Source organism: Callospermophilus lateralis, chromosome 6, assembly GCF_048772815.1.
Source record: "Callospermophilus lateralis isolate mCalLat2 chromosome 6, mCalLat2.hap1, whole genome shotgun sequence".
In the NCBI taxonomy this organism is placed as follows: domain Eukaryota; kingdom Metazoa; phylum Chordata; class Mammalia; order Rodentia; family Sciuridae; genus Callospermophilus; species Callospermophilus lateralis.
Window position 1 is genome coordinate 102,521,460 of NC_135310.1, and position 20,829 is coordinate 102,542,288.

The 20,829-nt window shown below is 42.0% G+C and overlaps 1 pseudogene; it reads left to right on the forward strand.

The window, feature by feature from the left end:
- The first annotated feature begins 144 nt into the window (after positions 1–144).
- Positions 145–12,423, forward strand: LOC143401947 (regulator of chromosome condensation pseudogene; annotated as a pseudogene).
- Positions 12,424–20,829: the final 8,406 nt, after the last annotated feature.

Sequence of the window (20,829 nt, forward strand, 5' to 3'; positions counted from 1 at the left end):
GAGGACACATAGTCCTAACAAAAAGATTTTCATTGCTCAATGTCCCTTACTATTCTTTCTCATGTGCATGAAATTTCACAGGACTGAAATCAGAGTACAGGTCCCAGGTGTCCTGCTTATCTTCCTATGGCATCCACTCTTCCAATGGTTCCACGCCGCATCCCTGAGGACTGGGAACTCTCTGTGTCTGACAGTGGAGGAATACTGGAAGAAGCAGTGGAAAATCCTCTTCAAGTGATTATATTCTGGCCTTTATTCTAACAATTTTGCATACTTTCTTTTAAATCAGCAATCATTACTCCTCACCCCATCTCAGTGTTCTTGTTAACTCATCTCTTCAAAACCTTTCCTGTGAATAGCTCCTCCTGTGTTAGACCTCAGAGATATCCAGGGAGTCAGCTGGCTGTCTCAGCTCTGGCCAGATCATGCCTTCCCACTGACTGTTCCAGAGGAAGGTCATTTTAGCTTAGCTGACCAAACCCCCTCAACAATGTCCCCTAGCCTTGCTGTCCACAGCAGCACACGTGTAAGCCTGGATAAGCTTAATATATTTTTGTGTCTTATTAAATGTTTCCCTCTATAACTCACGGTTCTCCTGATTGTTCCAAATGCAGAAGCACACCTTGTTTAAAACATGTGCCTGTGACATGGGTTGCTTGCCCGGGACATGAGCCTACATGGACTCCCCTGAGCAGCCTTGCCTGCCTTCTTCACAACACCCTCTTTATCCCTACAGCACCCCACACCAGCCTACCCAGTGAAATTCACAGCCACATCTGGGAGTGTCTTTGGTTTCCAGATCTAAAACCATTATCCTCACATTATCAGGAAGGATAGATTCTCGAGGATGGCAGATCTCTTTCAAATATTGGTGGTCAAAAGAGTTTTATCTTCTTTCTTCTCCGTAGAGGAGGGTTTCACTCTACATCATTGAGGTTGCTCCACTGGCACCAGCATCAGGGTCCAGCCACCCCTGGCACACTCCAAACGTACCCTGAGCTCTGGTAAGATGTCAAGAGCAGAGCCATCTCTCCTAGTATGTTGTTTCCCATTTTACTCTCAACACTTGATCTTTTCTTCTCTGTCTTGGTATGTGCTGAAGAAGGCAGTGTGGCTGGGTGCAATTCCTTCTTTCTCAGTCAAGGGGTTCACTGTGGCGATCATGAATCAAGTTGCAGGCCATTTCAGAATAGGATAATATCGTAACATGGCCATCTTCTAAAATATGGTTAGAAGAATGTTTAAGTTCTACCAATGAGTCTTGAGTTCAGTAGAGGCCTGAAACTGGACTCCATTCAATCAAAGAGTCAATCGTTGAAGGTTTGCTCCCATCTTCGCTCCTACTTCCTCTCCATTCTCTACTCTCATGGCTTTCCTCACCATCCCTCTGCTAAATAGCTCTTACTGAGGTCACCAGTGACCTGTATCCCCGAAGCCAAAGGTCCCTTCTCTGTCTTGTCTTATTAGACATCTCACCAGCATTTGGCAAGGCTGACTGCATCCTCCTCTGCAAACCTTTCCTTCTCTAGGTTTCAGGGAACATGCTCTCCTGGCATCCTCTCTTCCCACTCCTTTCTTGCCCTCCTGACAGCCTCTATCTCCAGATGGCATCTCGAGTGATGTTTTTAAAACATTTACTTAATCACATCATACTGTGTTTTGAATATGTCCCCAGCCATTCATGTTGAAAGTTGATTGCCATCAAGGTGCTGTCAGAAGGTCTTTAAGGAGTGATTAGCTTGTTAAGAGGGATTAATGTGAACCAGGAACAGTGGGCTAAATCTGTAGCCTCAGCTACGTGGGAGGTTGAGGCAGAAGGATTGCTTCATTCAAGTCAGCCTGGGCAACATCAGCGAGACCCCTGTCTCTAAGCAAAAGGAAAAAGAGGAATTCATGCCATTCTTGGGACTGAGTTTATTATTTATTTCAAGAAAGGTTGTTATAGATTTAGGCCACCCCTCATATTTTGTCTCTTCTGCATGTGTTCAATTGCCCTTTTGCTTTTACACAATATTATGACAAAACATGATGTTCTGGCCAGGTTTAGCTGACCAGTCTTGGACTTCCAGCTTCCAGAACCATGAGCTAAATAAATAAACTTCTTCCCTTCAGAAATTACCTACTCTTGTGTATTTCATTTAAGCAATAGAAAATAGATTAAGACAAATCATTATCCCTCCAATAGCTTCCATTTATGTTAGGGAACATTCAAACCCTGAGCACTATCTATGCTTGACTCTGCCTTCTCCTTCCAATCATCACCCACAGCTCTTCCGCTCATCCTGCATGCTCCAGCCACAATGGCTTCCTTCTATCCCTCATATTCCCAGGGGTGAGCTGGGTGTAGTGGTGCTCGCCTATAATCCCAGAAGCTCTGAAGGCTGAAGCAGAAGGATTAAAGCCAGCCCCAGCAATTTAGCGAAGCCCTAAGCAATTTATTGAGACCCTGACTCAAAATAAAAAGATAAAAATGGCCAGGGATGTGGCTCAGTGGTTAAGTGCTCCTGGTTTCAATTCCTTGTGCGCGCGTGTGTACGCGCGCGCGCGCACACACACACACACACACACACACACACACACAAAATTCTCAGGGGATTTGAAATCAGTATACTTTCTTCTAGGAAAGCTCTTCTCACAAACCACTTGGCTGCTTCCTTCTTGCTTGAGTCTCAGCCAAACCTTAATCCTAAGAAACCTTCCCAGTCCCAGTCCCGCCAGTAAAGCAGCCTCTTCTTGAAGCCACTTGCCATTTCATTTTTCTTTTCACAGTTCAAGTTATAAGAAATTTTACTCTTTTTTGTTATCATTGTTGTTGTTCCTGGAATGTAAGTTCATTAAGATCAAGGATCTTATCTGTCCTTATGTGTCCCTAGGACTTAGAACAACACATAGTAGGTCTTCAATAAATAGTTATAGACTAACAGACTCAGTTATTTTTCTGTCCCAAGTTCAGGGGCCCAATCTGCTCATTATGTAAATGCCCCAGCTAGAATGTAAAAGAAATAGCATAAATCTTTTATTGCCTGCATTTTTATGCTTCACAGATATTAGAATACCTCATGTTTCTTAGGTTTCCTACATCAGAAACACTTCCTCGTTGAAGAGCTGAAAGAAAAACATAAACATAATTGATAGAAATTTCTTTCTTATATAAATGGTTCTAATTTTAGAAAAATAATGAGGTGGGTGGGCTGGGGTTGTGGCTCAAGTGGTGGCGCACTGGCCTAGCATGCGTGAGGCATTGGGTTGGATTCTCAGTACCACATAAAAATAAAATAAAGACATTGTGTCCACCTAAAACTAAAAATAAATATTAAAAAATAATAATAATGAGGTTGGTTACAGATTCAAAAGAAGCCTAAGACCTCCTCTAACTGACCTCTGTCACTATTACTCACTTGAAATCACCTTTCTTTCTGGAGGTCTCCACTGTGTATCAAGCACAGTGTTAGGTCCTGGGAAATGGAATACGCATAGGACACAGCCTCTAACCTTGATTTCACATTCTGCCTTGGGAGACAACACATAAATCAATAATATCTGTATAAGGTGGAACATGCTGTGAAAGAACTAGACAGGGGCCCAGGAGATGCCATTTGTCTAGCCAGAGCCACAGGGGATATTTCCTCAAGGACAACTTACGTTTGGCCCCATGAGGATGATCCCATTCCTCAGTGTTCTTGTGTTTTATACAGGGTCCATAAACCACTTACCTGCTTTTCATTCTTTTAAAACCACCACCACAACAAAAATGGATTCATTTCTAATAGTAATCAAGACTTTAGCTGTATTTCTAAATATGATATACTACCTATGCCATCTATGATATGACTGTATCAAGTGCTGTAGTCTGCTCAGGATGCCACAATAGGACACCATAGACTGGGTGACTTATAAACCACAGAAGGGCTGGGGATATAGCTCAGTTTGTAGAGTGCTTGTCTCGCAGGTACAAGGCCCTGGGTTCAATCCCCAGCACTGCTAAATAAATAAATAAATAAATAAATAAATAAATAAATGAATGAAAATAAACAACAGAAATTCATTTCTCACAGTTCTGGAGGTTCAGAAATCCAAGATCAGATGCTAGCAGATTCAACATCTGGTGAGGCCTGCTTTCTGGTTCATAGATGGACCTCTTCTTGCCATGTCCTTATGTGGCAGAAGGGACAGGGAGCTCTCTCCAGGGCCTCTTTTATAAGGACACTTACTCCATTCCTTTTTTTTTTTTTAATATTTATTTTTTAGTTTTCGGCGGACACAATATCTTTGTTTATATGTGGTGCTGAGGATCGAACCCGGGCAACACGCATGCCAGGCGAGCTACCACTTGAGCCACATCCCCAGCCCATTTTTTTTTTTTTTTTTTTTTTACAGGAGAGGCTGTGCTGCCAGCCCTGATTCCATTCTTGAGGACTCTGCCTTCATGACCTAATAACCCCCCAAGAGCTCCCCCAATATAGTAATTGCCCTTATCCTCAAAGATACATTCCAAGATCCCCAATGCTTGAAACTGAAGTCAGTACCAAACCCTATACACAAACACTGCAATATAAGATGGCTCCTTGGTGGCCAGGTGGCAGAGAGCACACAGCATGCGTACACTGAACAAAGGCAGATTGGATGGAGACAGATTTCATCATGCTACTCGGAACAACCTGCAGTTTGAAACATAAATTGCTTATTTGGGGCATTTTTCACTTAAGATTTTCAGACCATGAGCCAGGCACAGTGGCTCACGCCTGTAATCCCAGTGGCGTAGGAGGCTGAGGATCACAAATTCAAATCCAGCCTCTGCAATTTAGCGAGGCCCTAAGTAATTTAGCAAAACCCTGTCTCAAAATAAAAAATGAAAAGAGCGAGGATGGGTCTCAGTGGTTAAGCACCCCTGGCTTCAATTCCCAGTATCAAAAAAAAAAAAGACTTTCAGACTATGGTTGACTACTGCACAAAATGAAACCATGGATAAGGGGGCACTGCTGTGGTATCACATTGAGAATTAGGCCTCAACATGTGAATTTTGATAGGACACAAACATTCAGTTATAGCATCAAGAGTCCTTTATGTCTTCTTGATAGTGTTGCATTTTCATCTAATATAACTGGATTTTTTCTGTCCAGAAGATTTTCAGAAACTTTTTGACAGTTAATCGCTAGATTTTTTTTTTTTTTTTTTAAACTTCTCATCATTGAACTTTCTCAGCTGAGTCTTGAATTACCTGGAGCACGCTCCAGGTCAGCATATTTGGAAATGAAAGTGACCCTTTTAGGATTTCACTGAGCCAATAATGAATATATCAGTGAAAGTGAGATTTTAATCATTATCCTAGACTAAGATCTTTTTATTAGACCTATTCCAAAGTGTCATTCATCAGCCTTATTCCATTCCATATTTAATATGGAATATTTAATTATAATTCAATATGGCTAAATTACCTACTTAGAAAAACCTTTAAACTTTCTGTCCTTTCCAACTGCTGCTCATCTACTTTTAATTTTATGGTTATTTTGTCTCTTTTTTAAGCATTTAATTCTTGACCATCTGGCTTCCTGGTTTCTGTCTTTTTCTGTATTGGTTCTCTCTTCTCTAAAATTAATGAAATTCTCTGGGTCAAATAGGAAGTGTAACTTGTGCCAGGTGCAGTTACACTTTTCCTACAAAAGTTTTGTGAGAGATGTTAATATTATCTCCATTTAGAGACCAAGCTTCCTGCACAGGACCTCTGGGGGACAAACTCAAATCATATCCAAAACCATGGCACCTTGCTTCTGCATTCTCCCTTTCAAACTCTTAACTCTTGTAATCCTCCAGTAGAGCCCCTGTACCATAGAGGTTTGACATTGCCCAATTTATGAATTGCTATCTGCTCAAATGAACTCTTAATTTTTTTTTTTTTTTTTTTTTTTTGGTACCAGGTATTGAACCCAGGGGAGCTTGAAAACTAAGCCACATCCCCAGCCTTTTTTTTTTTATTAGAGACAGGGTCTCCCAAAGTTACTTAGGGCCTCACTAAATTGCTGAGGCTTGCTTTGAACTCACAAGACTCTGCTTCTGCTTCTGAATTACAGGTATATGCTGTCACTCCTGGCTCTTTAAAATTTTAATATGCCTAAATTTATCTTTTAATAGAGGCAAATATTTTCCTACACCATAGGCCAATCCATAGAATGATTGACACCCGGTCAACACCTGCCCTGAGGGTTGGAGCTGTGTCTAGCACCTTCTTTCCAATGAACAGCAACTGCCCCTGTCTTTCATTTTTCTTTCCCTCCTTGTCATTGATGATCACAGTCACCATCCTTCTGTTTCACATGTTCTTTTTTAGTCCTGTTCATGCTATTAGGCCACTTAACAATACGTAAGGATTTTGCAAATATCTCCCTTGTGTGATACAGTGTTTAATTTTTCAGGGTCTTTTTTCCCTAATTCTAATTGGATGGAGGAGATGGGTAGAGATGGCCATTCCCATTGCTATAATAAAACAAACTTTAGAGAACACTTAATGTAAATATAGTGTTACATACAGAAGACAATGGCTTCCATTTCAGTGTTGATTATCTCTAGGGAGAATCTCTGATCTACACAGTTCTCCACACTGGTAACTGGGCTGCACTCAAAACTCCCTAAGAAGCTTATTTTGTCTCTCCCTGAATTTCAGTGTGTTCATCTTTTGTAATGTTTTAAGTGGAGTCTTGCTCTGTCACCCATGCTGTCCCTGAACGGCTGGCCTCAAGCAACCCTCCTGCCCCAGCCTCCTGAATAGCTAGAACTACAGAAGTGACCCACTGCACCCAGCAAAATTTCAGTGCACTGGGCAGTCAACACTGGCAAGCTCGAAGTCTGACTTCACCACCTACAAGCCTGAGGTATCGCATGAGAAGATCAACCTTGTTGTTGGTAGAATACAAGCTTCCTGAGGACAGGTTCAGTACTTAGGAGCCTGGCAATTGACTGACAGACAATACATAGACCAAGGAAAGATAAAGACATTTCAACTGATTTCACATTCACAACACACCTAAACATGGGGTGCTCAATGATGAGTAACTCGAAGGAGTGGTGGGAATTTGGATATTTACTTACCTACTTTACTTAGTTAAGTAGGGAGAAGGAAGGAAATGCAAAAGGTCTCTGGGAGAACAGATGGATTTCTCTAGGAAAGACAAATGGGATTCTAGAAGAACAAGTGGGAGGTAAGAAAGTTTGTGATGTTTTTTTATGCAGGTGTGAGCAGTCTTTCCATCTTCTTTGTGACCATGAAACTCATGAAAAGGAGATTTATGGTTTATAGCAGGTTTACTCATAATTGACAAAACTTAGATGCAATCAAGATTTTTGTTTTTCAGTCCTAGTGATGGAACCCAGGGCTCGCGCAGGCTAGACAAATGCTCTACACTGAGCCGCGTTCCCAGCCCCTTCTATTTTATTTTGAGACAGGGTCTTGCTATGTTGCTCAGGCTGACCTTGAACTTGTGATGCGCCTGCTTCAGCCTCCCAAGTAACTGGGATTACAGACATAGCACCTGGAAAGATGTTCTTTAGTAGGTGAAGGAACTGTGAGGCATCCAGATAATATAATATAACTCAAGCTAAAAAGAAATGTGGTATTGGGCCAGGGTATAGATCAGGGGTAGAGCACTTGCCTAGCATGTGTGAGACCTGGCTTCAATTTCCAGCACCAAAAAGGAAAAAGAAAAGGGAGCTATAAAACCATGAAGAGTCATAGGGAAACCTTAAATGAAGGTCACTTGGAAAGAAGGCAATCAACTGGAAACTCTAGAAAAGGCAAAACTCTAGAAAAGGCAAAACAATGGACATAGTTAAAAGATCCGGTGTTTGCCAGGGGACAGTGTTGGGTGATGTTATGATTTAGATATGAGGTATCCCCCTGAAACTCCTATGTTAATGCAGGAACATTCAGAGCTACGATTAGATTATGAGGGCTGAAGCCTAAGCAGTACATGCTGGTTTGAATGAACTAACTGAATGGTGACTATAAATACCCTTTAAAGAGCTTATAAATGCCCTCTCTATTTCAGTGTTGGGATTGGATCCGTTTGCTAGAGGAGGTGGGTCAATGGGGATGTCCCCAGGATGGGTGCATCCTCCATGCAGTCCCCACTGCCACGACTTCCTGGCCAACATGAAAGGAGAAGTGCTCCTCCATCCTGCCCTTCTGCCATGATGTTCTGCCTCACCTTGGGCCCAGAGCAATGGAGTTGGCCCACCATGGACTAAACCTCTCAAACTATGAACCAGGACAAACTTTTCCTCTTCCGGATTATTCTTATGAGGTATTTTGGTCACAGCAATGAAAAGCTGACAAACACAGGTGGGATGAGGAGGCAGAATAAGATTTTTAGGGCAATGAAACTAATTAGTATGATACTACAATGGTGGATATATGTCATTATACTTCAGTCAAAACCCACAGAATGCACAACACCAACAGCAAACTCTAGTGTGAACTATGAGCTTTGTGTGGTCAGTGCAGGTGCATCAACCACAAGTAATGCACCACTCTGATGCAGAATGTTAATGGTGGAGGAGGCTATGCATGTATGGGGGTAGGGGTACACAGAAAGTTTCTGTAATTTCCACTCAATTTTGCTATAAACATAAAACAGCTCTAAAAAATATAGTCTGAAAAAGAAAAAAAATCAGCGTGTTTAGGAAAACATTTGACCTCTAAAGATTATATACATATGTGTGTATGTCTGTGTGTGTGTGTGTGTGTGTGTGTGTGTGTACTACTAATTTGTCTCCAGATAGTATAAAACAATGCAAGTGTTCCAGAGTCAAGAATCAAACAGAACTTGTGAAGGTGTTCTGTTTAATTATCATTCAAACAGAACTACTAACTCTTCCCAACCTGGGCATGGGTACAGGAGGGAAGTTAGGAAGCTCAGTAGTTGTAGAATTTTTAAATTCTGAGGGCTTAAAATACCCTTTAAAGAGCTTATAAATGCCCTCTCTATTTCAGTGTTGGGATTGGATCTGTTTGCAGCCTTTTGGTTGTTATGCCAGATTCGTGGGACCCCAATAAACGTCCAAGAGTCGAATCTGATGCAATCACACAAGAGTCTATTGCAAGCTCGAGCCTGGACTCACAACCGTTCCCGATGCAGCGGTCCCAGGGAGTGAGTCCCGGTCCTTTGTTCAGTGAGATTTTATAGGTTTTGGGGGATACTCTATGTGTCACAACATCACACAGCAATTCATTCCATATCGTGGGAAAGTCAAACAATAACTCTTTTTTATTGGTTATTCAAAACATTACAAAGATTGCAGAATCACATCGGTTACACATCCACATTTTTACATATTGCCATAATAGTAACTGTTGTATTCTGCTACCTTTCCTATCCTCTACTATCCCCCCTCCCCTCCCCTCCCATCTTCTCTCTCTACCCCATCTACTGTAATTCATTTCTCTCCTTATTTTTTTCCCATTCCCCTCACAACCTCTTATATGTAATTTTGTATAACAATGAGGGTCTCCTTACATTTCCATGCAATTTCCCTTTTCTCTCCCTTTCCCTCCAACCTCATGACTCTGTTTAATGTTAATCTTTTCCTCCTGTTCTTCCTCCCTGCTCTGTTCTTAGTTGCTCTCATTATATCAAAGAAGACATTTGGCATTTGTTTTTTAGGGATTGGCTAGCTTCACTTAGCATAATCTGCTCTAATGCCATCCATTTCCCTGCAAATTCAATGATTTTGTCATTTCTTAGTGCTGCGTAGTACTCCATTGTGTATAAATGCCACATTTTTTTTATCCATTCATCTATTGAGGGGCATCGGGGTTGGTTCCACAGTCTAGCTATTGTGAATTGTGCTGCTATGAACATCGATGTGGCAGTATCCCTGTAGTACGCTCTTTTAAGGTCTTCAGGGAATAGTCTGAGAAGGGCAATAGCTGGGTCAAATGGTGGTTCCATTCCCAGCTTTCCCAGGAATCTCCATACTGCTTTCCATATTGACTGCACCAATTTGCAGTCCCACCAGCAATGTACAAGAGTACCCTTTTCCCCACATCCTCGCCAGCACTTGTTGTTGTTTGACTTCATAATGGCTGCCAATCTTACTGGAGTGAGATGGTATCTTAGTGTGGTTTTGATTTGCATTTCTCTGACTGCTAGAGATGGTGAGCATTTTTTCATGTACTTGTTGATTGATTGTATGTCTTCCTCTGAGAAGTGTCTGTTCAGGTCTTTGGCCCATTTGTTGATTGGGTTATTTGTTTTCTTATTGTTTAATTTTTTGAGTTCTTTGTATACTCTGGATATTAGGGCTCTGTCTGAAGTGTGAGGAGTAAAGATTTGTTCCTAAGATGTAGTCTCCCTATTTACCTCTCTTATTATTTCTCTTGCTGAGAAAAAACTTTTTAGTTTGAGTAAGTCCCATTTGTTGATTCTCGTTTTTAACTCTTGTGCTATGGGTGTCCTATTAAGGAATTTGGAGCCCGACCCCACAATATGTAGATCGGAGCCAACTTTTTCTTCTATCAGACGCACAGTCTCTGATTTAATATCAAGCTCCTTGATCCATTTTGAGTTAACTTTTGGGCATGGCGAGAGAAAGGGATTCAGTTTCATTTTGTTGCATATGGATTTCCAGTTTTCCAAGCACCATTTGTTGAAGATGCTATCCTTCCTCCATTGCATGCTTTTAGCCCCTTTATCGAATATAAGATAATTGTAATTTTGTGGATTGGTTTCTGTGTCCTCTATTCTATACCATTGGTCCACCCGCTGATTAGCACATTCAGTGGCGGGAACAAGTTGGGTAGGGGTGATTGGTTAGTACAAGAGGGGGATTCCTTTGAACTGATTGGTTTAGTCCACGAGGGGTGTACGCGCTAAACTACATGGTTTCCCAACATGTTATCAACCACCATAAATTCCTGGGGGGGGGGGTCACCTGGCATTCCAGGTATTTTTTCCCTGTCTCATGCTGATTGGTGGTTGCTAGGGGTGTTGCTATGGGTCCTCACCTAGCCTAACTGAGTCAGGGACACCTGGCGCCACAGATCTCTCCTGTTATTTACAGACAAACAACTCAGCAGGGTGGGTAGTGCTTAAGAGAGCTCTGTAGGTTTTTCCAAGGACAAGGGTCACGCCCCCTTCCTTGGACAGACTTTGCTCTGATGCTGATTTCTCAAAAATGGAGTCACAGGGCTGGGGATGTGGCTCAAGTGGTAGCGCGCCCGTCTGGCATGTGTGCGGCCCGGGTTCGATCCTCAGCACCACATACAAACAAAGATGTTGTGTCTGCCAAAAACTAAGAAATAAAATATTAAAATTCTCTCTCTCTCTCTCTTTAAAAAAAAAAAATGGAGTCACATTAGTTTCTCATGATGAGTGTGGCATTTATTGTAGCTGACCTGCACCAAGGACAGGGAGATACCACCAAAGTATATAGCTAAGAGTTGGCCACCCCAAGAAAATGCCATGCCCCAAACCAAGACTATGAAGAGCTCTTGTAATTAGGCAATACAGGTTGCTGCCTCCTGCCATGTTCCTGGCTCCCACTCCCACTGCAGAGCCTCCTCTCCCACTGGGAGTCCCTCCTAACTAGAAATGCTCCCACAGGCTTTCTTCTTCAAACTCGTCTTTCACAGTCCTGCAGCACAGAATCAGGCTTGGTGCTGACACTGAGCCAGGGCAATGTGACATGGTCAACTAGGACTGAGTGAGAATGTGATGGACAGGAAGAAGCCAGCCCTGGTGCCTGCTCTGGAGGAGGCTGTGAAGTCCAAGGCTGGGCAATCACACCACCATGTGTGCAAAAGTGACCAGGTCTAGTCCTTTCATTGCAATGATGAGGGTGCCCTGGGAAGGGTCACATCAGTGGAGGGTTGGGACATGGTTAGTAGGAAATCAGAACTGCAATAGAAAGTGATACAGGTGTCAGCAATCACACAGCCAAGTCTTCTTCTGGGGTCTTCAAGTACAAAAAGATTGTGATTTGGCTATTGGAGCACATTGAGAAGAGCATGGTGCTCGTGCAAATATAGGTGAACAGGTCCATGATTAGTGGCCTCAGGAAACAACCATGGGTGATGTTGACCACCACCGTGTGGGAAGCAGGCCCAGTTGAGCCATGTGCTTGAATTACTTGCCAACTGTAGTATGCCACAGGCCTTGAATAGCTTGTGGTCCTCCAGCAAGTGATGCTGAAATCCAGGGGAAACAGGGTCACGTGAGATTCCAGAGTGGTGCTGCTTCCTCTTTTGCCATCTCTTGCAAGGGCCTCTCCAATTGCCATCAGTTTGGAACTCCAGACACAGAATCATGCTTCATACCCCAGAACCTGATATCCTTCAAGAACTCCACCAAGACCTGGGTGGACTTCTCTGTTGGCCAGCATCCTACGGTCTGCATGGGTTTGGAAGAAAAAGCAGGAGCTTCATGGAGATGACAGGTAGACAGCTAGAGGAAAGCATGGTCTCACCTGAGTCCAGTGCGGGCCAGCACACAGCCTTATTAGTCAAGGACAAGAAACAAAGCTGATGAAGCTTCTGAGGGCCTCATTCCTTGCCCCAACACCCCCCTTCAAAAAACCGAGAAGCAGGGCTGAGCTCGGTGGCACAGGAGGCTGAGACAGGAGAATCATGGGTTCAAAGCCAGCTTCAGCAATGACAAGGTGCTAAGCAACTCAGTGAGACCCTGTCTCTAAATAAAGTAAAATACAAAATAGAGCTGGGGATGCTAGAGATGAGGCTCCGTGGTAGAGTGCCCCTGAGTTCAATCCCCGGTATAAAAAAAAAAATCCCCAAAAATTAAAGTTCCAGCAAGCCTCCCACCAGTTCCAAGCACTCTGTCATCTCCAGCCTTTTTCCTGTCAGCAGATCGAAACGTTTTCTTCTTGTTCTTCCTCCTTCCTGTATTCATCCTGAGACCTAAAGAATGAAGTGGGTGACACGAGGAAAGGGGATTTGTCAGAAGGAACAGGGCTCACCCAGAGCCTGTAATCAGTCCTTTCCTCCCAGGGTCGTGGCTGGTTCTGGCTTTGCCTATCAAAAAACACAAACTCCTTCCCTGGGAGTTTGGGTTTGGTGCCCACACTCTGAGAAGTTGGAGCTCCATCAAGACTTTCTGTAGTCACCTGCCATTCTTCCTGTCCCTAATAATCTTCAGGCAGATAAAAAGTATGCAATAGGACAGAAGAAAATTTATAAAAAGATAGAAAATAGACAAAATTAAGGACAAGGAAACATAATTATAATCTAAAGTTCTGCATACCTTTCCAGGCCTGTCACTCTCCAAATTCGTTCTTCCTCCAGGCCTGTCACTCTCAAATTTCTGGGAAATCTGCAAATTTTAGTTACCATAAATTTGCCCACTTATGAAAATTACCTTGCACACTGGTAATTAACCTATGTAATAAATAGATTAAGCAAAGAGATTTGATATTTTAAGAAACCTATAATCTAGGGTACTCTCCAACATTATTACTGATGAGATAATCAAGACCACATCAGTCTAAGGATGCGGCCAGCCTCAAGACCACCATAAACCAGCTTGTGATCAGCAGACTGATGTCATCCCCACATACCTTCCCATGGCAACCTCTCATCAATTTTCTCTTAAAAAAAAAAAAAGAGCTTAAGAACCCCAAAAGTTAGAGGTGGACTTTTTTTCCCTTGAATATGTCTCTGCTTTCCTAACTCTATCTGAATTTCTAAGAGATGTGTCTTTAAATTCATTTCTGCCGTGTTTGTCAAGAACCTCACTCATAGTGAGGCACCATGGCACACACCTGTAATTCAATCAGCTTGGGAGGCTGAAGCAGGAGGATCGCAAGTTCAAAGCCAGCCTCAGCAATTTAGTGAGGCCCTAAGCAACTAGCAAGACCCTGTCTCAAAATAAAAATAATTAATTAATTTTTTAAAAAACAGTGGGGGCAGGGATATAGCTCAATGGTAGCTATGGATATAGCTCACTTGTCTAGCATGCATAAAGGTCTGGGTTTAATCTCCTGCACCACACACACACACACACACACACACACACACACACACACACAAAAGGAATGAATAAGTGAAGGGAAAAGATGCTCATCTGAACTTCAACTATTAAGATGCATACAGAAATACAAAGTGAGTGAAAAAAGAAGACTGGCTTCCAGATGAAAAGGCTTATGTCTTCATGGAATATCTCTACATGCGTTAGGCAAGAAAGGAGTCAGAAAGCGAACTGTCATCTAGAAAAGTGTCACCTTTATCTTCATTATTCAAACAATGGATCCTGCTTGTTGAGCTCTGACTATGGGAGAAATTTTTAAAACTCTCTTAGTAACCTGTGGAGGGGATTGTTATGCCCCGTTGCTTAGAAGAAAATTCATGCTCCAGGCAACTCAGTGGCCCCTACATCTCACATTCCTGACAATTATGACGCAGTTCCGAGGTGAGCAAAAGTCACATAGCAAATATTTAGGTTTCGTGGATTGGATGATCTTTGTTGAATCTTCTGCTTCTTCTTCCTCTTCTTCCTTGATGCTGGGAATGGAACCCAGGGACTCATGCATGACAAACAGGTGCTGTACTAATGAGCTATATCCCTGGCCCCCATTGAAACTTCTTAACTTGGCTGTTGGAACAAGAAAGAAGTCATACAGAACATGTAAATGAGGACTGAAGTAGCCTTCCAATAAAGCTTTATTTATAGACACTGTAATTTTAATTTCATGCGTTTTCTCAAGCATCATGAATATCTTGATTTTTTTTTTTTTTTTTTTTTTTTGGTACCAGGGATTGAACTCAGGGGCATTCAACCACTGAGCCATATCCCCAGCCCTATTTTGTATTTTATTTAGAGACAGGGTCTCACTGAGTTGCTTAGTGCCTCGCCCTTGCTGAGGTAGGCTTTGAACTTGAGATTCTCCTGTTTCAGCCTCCTTAGTTGCTGGGATTACAGGCATGCACCACTGTGCCAGCATATCTTGATCTTTTGGGCATTACTGGGGATTGAACCCAGTGGCGCACTAATACTGAACTAAAACCCCAGCCCTTTTTATTTTTCATTTTGAAACAGGATCTCACTAAGTTATTCAGACTGATCTCCAACTTGTGATCCTCCTGCCTCCTCCTGAGTCACAGGATTATAAGCATGTTCCACCCTGCCTGGCTGACAATATTTTTATTTTTTTTCCAACAATTAAGAAATGTAAATATTTTTCTGCTGGGCATGGTGGCACACTCCCATAATCCCAGTTGCTCAGGAGACTGAGGCAGGAGGATCACAAATTCAAAGCCAGCCTCTGCGATTTAGCAAGGCTTTAAACAATTTAGCAATACCCTGTCTCAAGATAAAAAATAAAAAAGGCCTGGGGATGTGGCTCAGTGTTAAAATGCCTCAGATTCAACCCCTAGTACAAAAAAAATAAATAAATAAAAATAAACATTTTTATTAACTTTTTTTTTTATACTGGAGACTGAATAAACCCAGTGGCACTTCACCACTGAGCTACAACCCCAGCTCTTTTTCTTTTTGAGACAGGATCTCACTAAATTGCTTTAGGCCTCCTTAAATTGCTGAGGCTGGCCTTGAATTTGTGATCCTCTTGCTTCAGCCTCCCAAATCCCTGGGATTACAGGTGTGTGCTACCATGCCCAGTGATTATTTTTTTCCTACCATAAAAAAAAAATGTAGACTATTTTTTTTTTTTAACTTGAGGGTTTACAGAAACCACTTTCACTTGACATCTGAGTCATAGTTTGTAGACCTCAGATTTATTATGTCTCCACTTTGAAAAAGCAGTCATTGATACAAAAAAAAAAAAAAAAAAAAAGGCAGTTCCAAGGAGAGGGGGTTCTCACTCACCGGACAAGAGTGTGTGGTGGAAATGGACAGTCATGCTAATACCTAATCTTCATGGAGGACTACCTTGTGCCTCAGCACCATGCTTTATGTAGACTCTCATATTATCTCGCTTGTCCAAGATCACACTAGTGTGTGGTGAGTGGGGCTTTGAACTCAGGGAGTCTAGAGTGGGTGGACTCATTATGCTGAATGCCTTCATCTGCATTAACTGCAGGCCCTCTCTCCTCTTTGACCTTACCCTCCACCAACTCTAGCCCTTCCTAGTTCCTCAAAAAGGCCCACTTTGATTGGCCTGTGCTTCCTCATTGCGCAGTTCTTTAAGTGCTCCCCCACCCTCTCCTTTTTTGAATTCTTTATATTCCTTTGGGTCTTGATTCAAATTTTACCTCCCTAAAGAGGCCTTCCCTGATCACACAATTGAAAGAAGAAACAGCAAGGACACTACGAGCACATCCCCATTTGTTGGCCGCCTCCTCATCCCTGTATCACAGTTATTTCTATCTGAAATTTTTATTCATCTCTTTTATTGTGTCTTCAGTTAGATTGCAAGTCCTTGACCTTGTCCATATTTTACCATGTTATGCAGTTTGTACAACATCTCACACACAGTAGGTGTTCAATAAATTTTGACTCCATGATTCTACGTTCACCAAGTAATTTAAATTGTGCTCTAATCTCATCTATTGGGAGAGACAATGAAAAAGTTTTCATTGTTACATGAAAACTAGTGGTCCCTGTACAGAATGAATTCTTGAAATAGATAATGATTCTGCTTATAATGGTATCAACACCACGTGAAAATCTCTTATCATACTTGCACAAATACTTCTGGGCATGCCAGGTATATTTTGCACTATAAATTAGTAAATCAGCATTCTGTTGTCCACTCCAGTCTTCTGCAGAAGATATCACTGGTCCTTGAAAATGGAAGATTGAATCTGGCCACTAGGCTCTGAGGTGATATCATGGATTTTTCTTCATATTGGTCCTGTAGGTCACCCAAACATTAACTGTGCTTAGCAAATTTAGAGAATGGTGTCCTTGACATTCTCACATCTGTCTTTCCAAACTCCCTTTTTTAATTATTACTACCCCTACATTGTTTTCTCACCTTCCTTCCTTCCTCCCATACAGACCTGTTCTATGATGTCCCACTCACGGGCAATCACTTTCTAATTTAGTAATCCCCTTCCCATCCTATCAGACTGGCCTGCCCAGTCTCCTATATCCTATGACACTGCTCCTACAGACCCTTTTCAATGAACTCTTACCCCCACCCCCCACCACCACCTGCAGGCACCAGGGATTAACCACTGAGCTATTCCACAGCCCTTTTTTATTTTTTATTTTGAGAGAGAGTCTCACTAAATTGCTTAGGACCTTCTTAAGTTGCTCAGTCTGGCTTTAAACTTGAGATCCTCCCTCTCAGCCTCGTGAGTCTCTGGGATTACAGGTTTGCCAAAGCGCCCAGCTTCAGTGTAAACAGTTCATAGAGAATATGCATGAGTAGAAGATTTAATTCCAAACTTTTTGTGAATTGGTTACAATGTTTTATTTATTTATTTATTTATTTGGTAGCTGGGATTGAATCCCAGGACATTTAACCACTGAGCCAAGTCCCCAGCCTTTTTTTATATTTTATTTAGAGACAGGGTCTTGCCAAGTAGCTGAGGTTGGCTTTGAACTTGCAATTCTCCTGCCTCAATCTCCCAAACTGCTGAGATTACAAGGTAATGTCACCATGCCTGACTCAACATTTTATAATTCAAAGTTAATATTTAAAAGTTAAACCAAGTTATTACTAGGTCAGACTAGTTCAATACTCAGTCATTTGAAAACAGCTTTTCTGATTGTTACCATTATTCAGTAGAGTAGATGAAGGAGACAGGAGGGAACAATATTCAAAACAATGAGAGCTTGATCACTGGGTGTGGTGGCACACTCCCATAATCCCAGGGACTCCATAGGCCAAGTATGGAGAATCTCAAATTGGAGGCCAGCCTCAGCAATTTAGTGAGACCCTGTCTCAAAATAAAAAATAAAAAGGGCTAGGCATATAGCTCAGTGGTAGACCACCCCTTGGGTTCAATCCCCAGTACCAAAAAAATAAGTAAGTGTTCGAAAGAGACCAAAGATCTGTGAAATGGTGAGAGGCCACAGTAACTCATGTCTACACCTCACTTCACATGGATCTCTTGTAGGGGTCCACATGGGGCAAACTCAAGTTCTGCTTTTCAAACTTACTTTTCTGTACTGGGGGTTGAACCCAGGGGCACTACTACTGAGTTACACCTGCAACCTTTATTATTTTTTATTTTGAGACAGAGTTTAAATTGTTGGGATTGGACTCAAACTTATGATTCTTCTCTTTCTGTTCTTTGGGGACCATCTGTAATTTTTTCTGTGAATACATATTTTCTTTCCAAGATTGGTTGAATTTGCAATTGTAAAACCCATCAATATAGAAGATCAACTGCATCATCTTATTTTTATTTACTTAATAGCATTTGTTATTATGCACTTTTTAAAAAACTTAAACTACATCATAGAAGAATTTTTTGTTGTTGTTGTTACTAGGGATTGAACGTAGAGATGCTTTACCACCGAGGCAGGTCTTAGGGCCATGCTAAGTTGCTGAGGCTTGCTTTGAATTCACAGTCCTCCTGCCTCAGCCTCCTGAGCCACTGTGATTACAGGCATGTGCCACTGACCATCAAAGAAAATTTTACATGATATCATAAAATGGAAAACCATTTGCCAAAATGGAAAGTAGCTAAAAATAAGTACAACAAAAATAAAACCATATTTTGTTTTACTTATTTATTTATTTGCAGTGTTGGGGATGGACTCTAAGACCTTGTGCATACTAGGCAAGTCCTGGTTCTACCATTGACAAACATCTCTAGCTCTTAAAACAGTATTTTAAATCTAGCATAATACTGTAGCCTGTTGAGGGGTGGAGTCCTTTGTTGAAAGGATGATTAGCAACTGTGAGGTATCTTCTCAGTTTAATCAGAATGGCTGAAGATGCATTGAGCCATTATTCTAGTTACAGTGAGCCTCAGACCTCTTTTAGTGTTCATTTGCACATTAGGGAAGTCTTCCTGGAGCCCACACCTTGGCTGACGGGGAAGAGTTCTGGCAAAATTATATTTCTTGAGAGCCCTGTGTGAGCTCAGGTTAGGGGTAGGTTTGGCTGAACATGCAGCCTTTTCTGAAGATAATGCACACTAACATCCAGAGGCGTCTGGCCCCACAGGGCAAGCATTAGGGCCTCTGCCACTCAGACTGTGCACAGACCTGGCCAGGCCCCACGTGCCTCATGCAGATAGTCAAGCAAGGAAAAGCAGGCTGTTTTCTTTCTTTCTACTGGAAACAATCAGGATAGACAGGCAGGAGAAGAAAGTGCCGCAGAGAGCTAAGAAACTGCTGCAGAAGTAGGCTTCCTGCAAAACTGGCTCTGCAGCTCCCCCTCCCCCTTTTAAATTTAGTCTTTACTCAAGGCTGCAGCTACTGTCCCTGACTACAGCAGAAGATTTAAAGACAAGATAAATCTTTTAATGTTATGATGATGTGGGAGACAGAGCCCTGGAATTAAAGGAGGAGACCTGAAATCTGATCCTCGTTCAATGCTTAGCTATTATGATGACACTGAGTGACAGAGCCCACTGCCTGCCATTTTCCATTAATTTTTCTTTCCCTGTGTGAACTGATCAGGCTCTGAGGGCCACCAATGTAAGATGAAAATGATAGTATTTAACCCCCTTATGAAAGGGAGGAGACTGAACTAGTTAATCCCTTGTAACCATCAGTTTAGGGATCATAAAATCCTATCAGTTAGAGAAAAACAATTGTACAATGGTGCAAGTCCTGGACCCAAAGCAAGGATGAGATACTACCATGCTCACCCAAACCGCAGCCAACACAAGACTGTTGTTTATAGAGACCCAACTGTGCACAGTAATGATGGTGACAGTGGGTAATTTTTATTGAGTATTTATTCCTCAATAACAGCACTATGAGTTAATTTCTACCTCTATCTACCCCACTTTATTTGTATTTTATTTTTTGGTGCTGGAGATTGAACCTAAGACCTTGCACAGTGCAAAGCATACATCCTTCTTCTGAGCTACACCCGCCACCCTCTTTCTCCACTTAAGATGTAGAGACTAGCTGGGAGCCGTGGTGCATGCCTATAATCCCAGCACCTCCAGAAAGAGGCAGGGGGATCACAAATTAGAGGAAAACCTGGGCAACCTAGCAAGACCTGTCTCAAATTAAAACATAGAAGGGCTAAGGATGTAGCTCAATGATAGAGTACCCCTGGATTCAATTCCCAATACAAAAAAAAATGTAGAAACAGCTACAGTATAGCTCAGTGATAGAACACCTGCTAGCATGCATGAGGTCCTGGGTCCCCAGCATGACTAAAATTTTAAAAATCAAAATAGATGCAAGACTGAGGCACAGAGAACTCAAGTCATTAGCATATGGTTTACAATTGTTGAACCCTGATGCAAAGACCACCAACTCCAATTTTAAATCAAATTAAAGCAAGCTTGTATTTGTGTACACAAAGAGAGCTGATCAGTGACTGTCTCCCCAACATGGGCTAGAGACCAGCACCCCAGCTTTCCAGGAACAAGGTTTTATAGCACCAAAAGTTGCAAATGGGGGTGTCTTGAGAACTTACAGATACAGGATTTTGACAAGCATAATAAAAAGGCAGATTGTAGGATTAATGATCTACATGACTTAATATTTCAAGGTAGGGAATAAATTTAGATCCCGACATCAGAGGCACCACTGAGGTTTTAGAGAGGGTTGTTATCTGGTGAGGGAGAGCCAGGCATAGGTGAGTTCAAGGCATGGGTAGAAATTCCAAACAAGTTCAGAAATCACAGTAATTGGTTGTAAAACAGAAATTAACTTTTCATGATTTTGTGATGAGATGGCTCTCAATCTTGAGATGGAATTAGGCTGGGTTCATCATTCCCCCCTT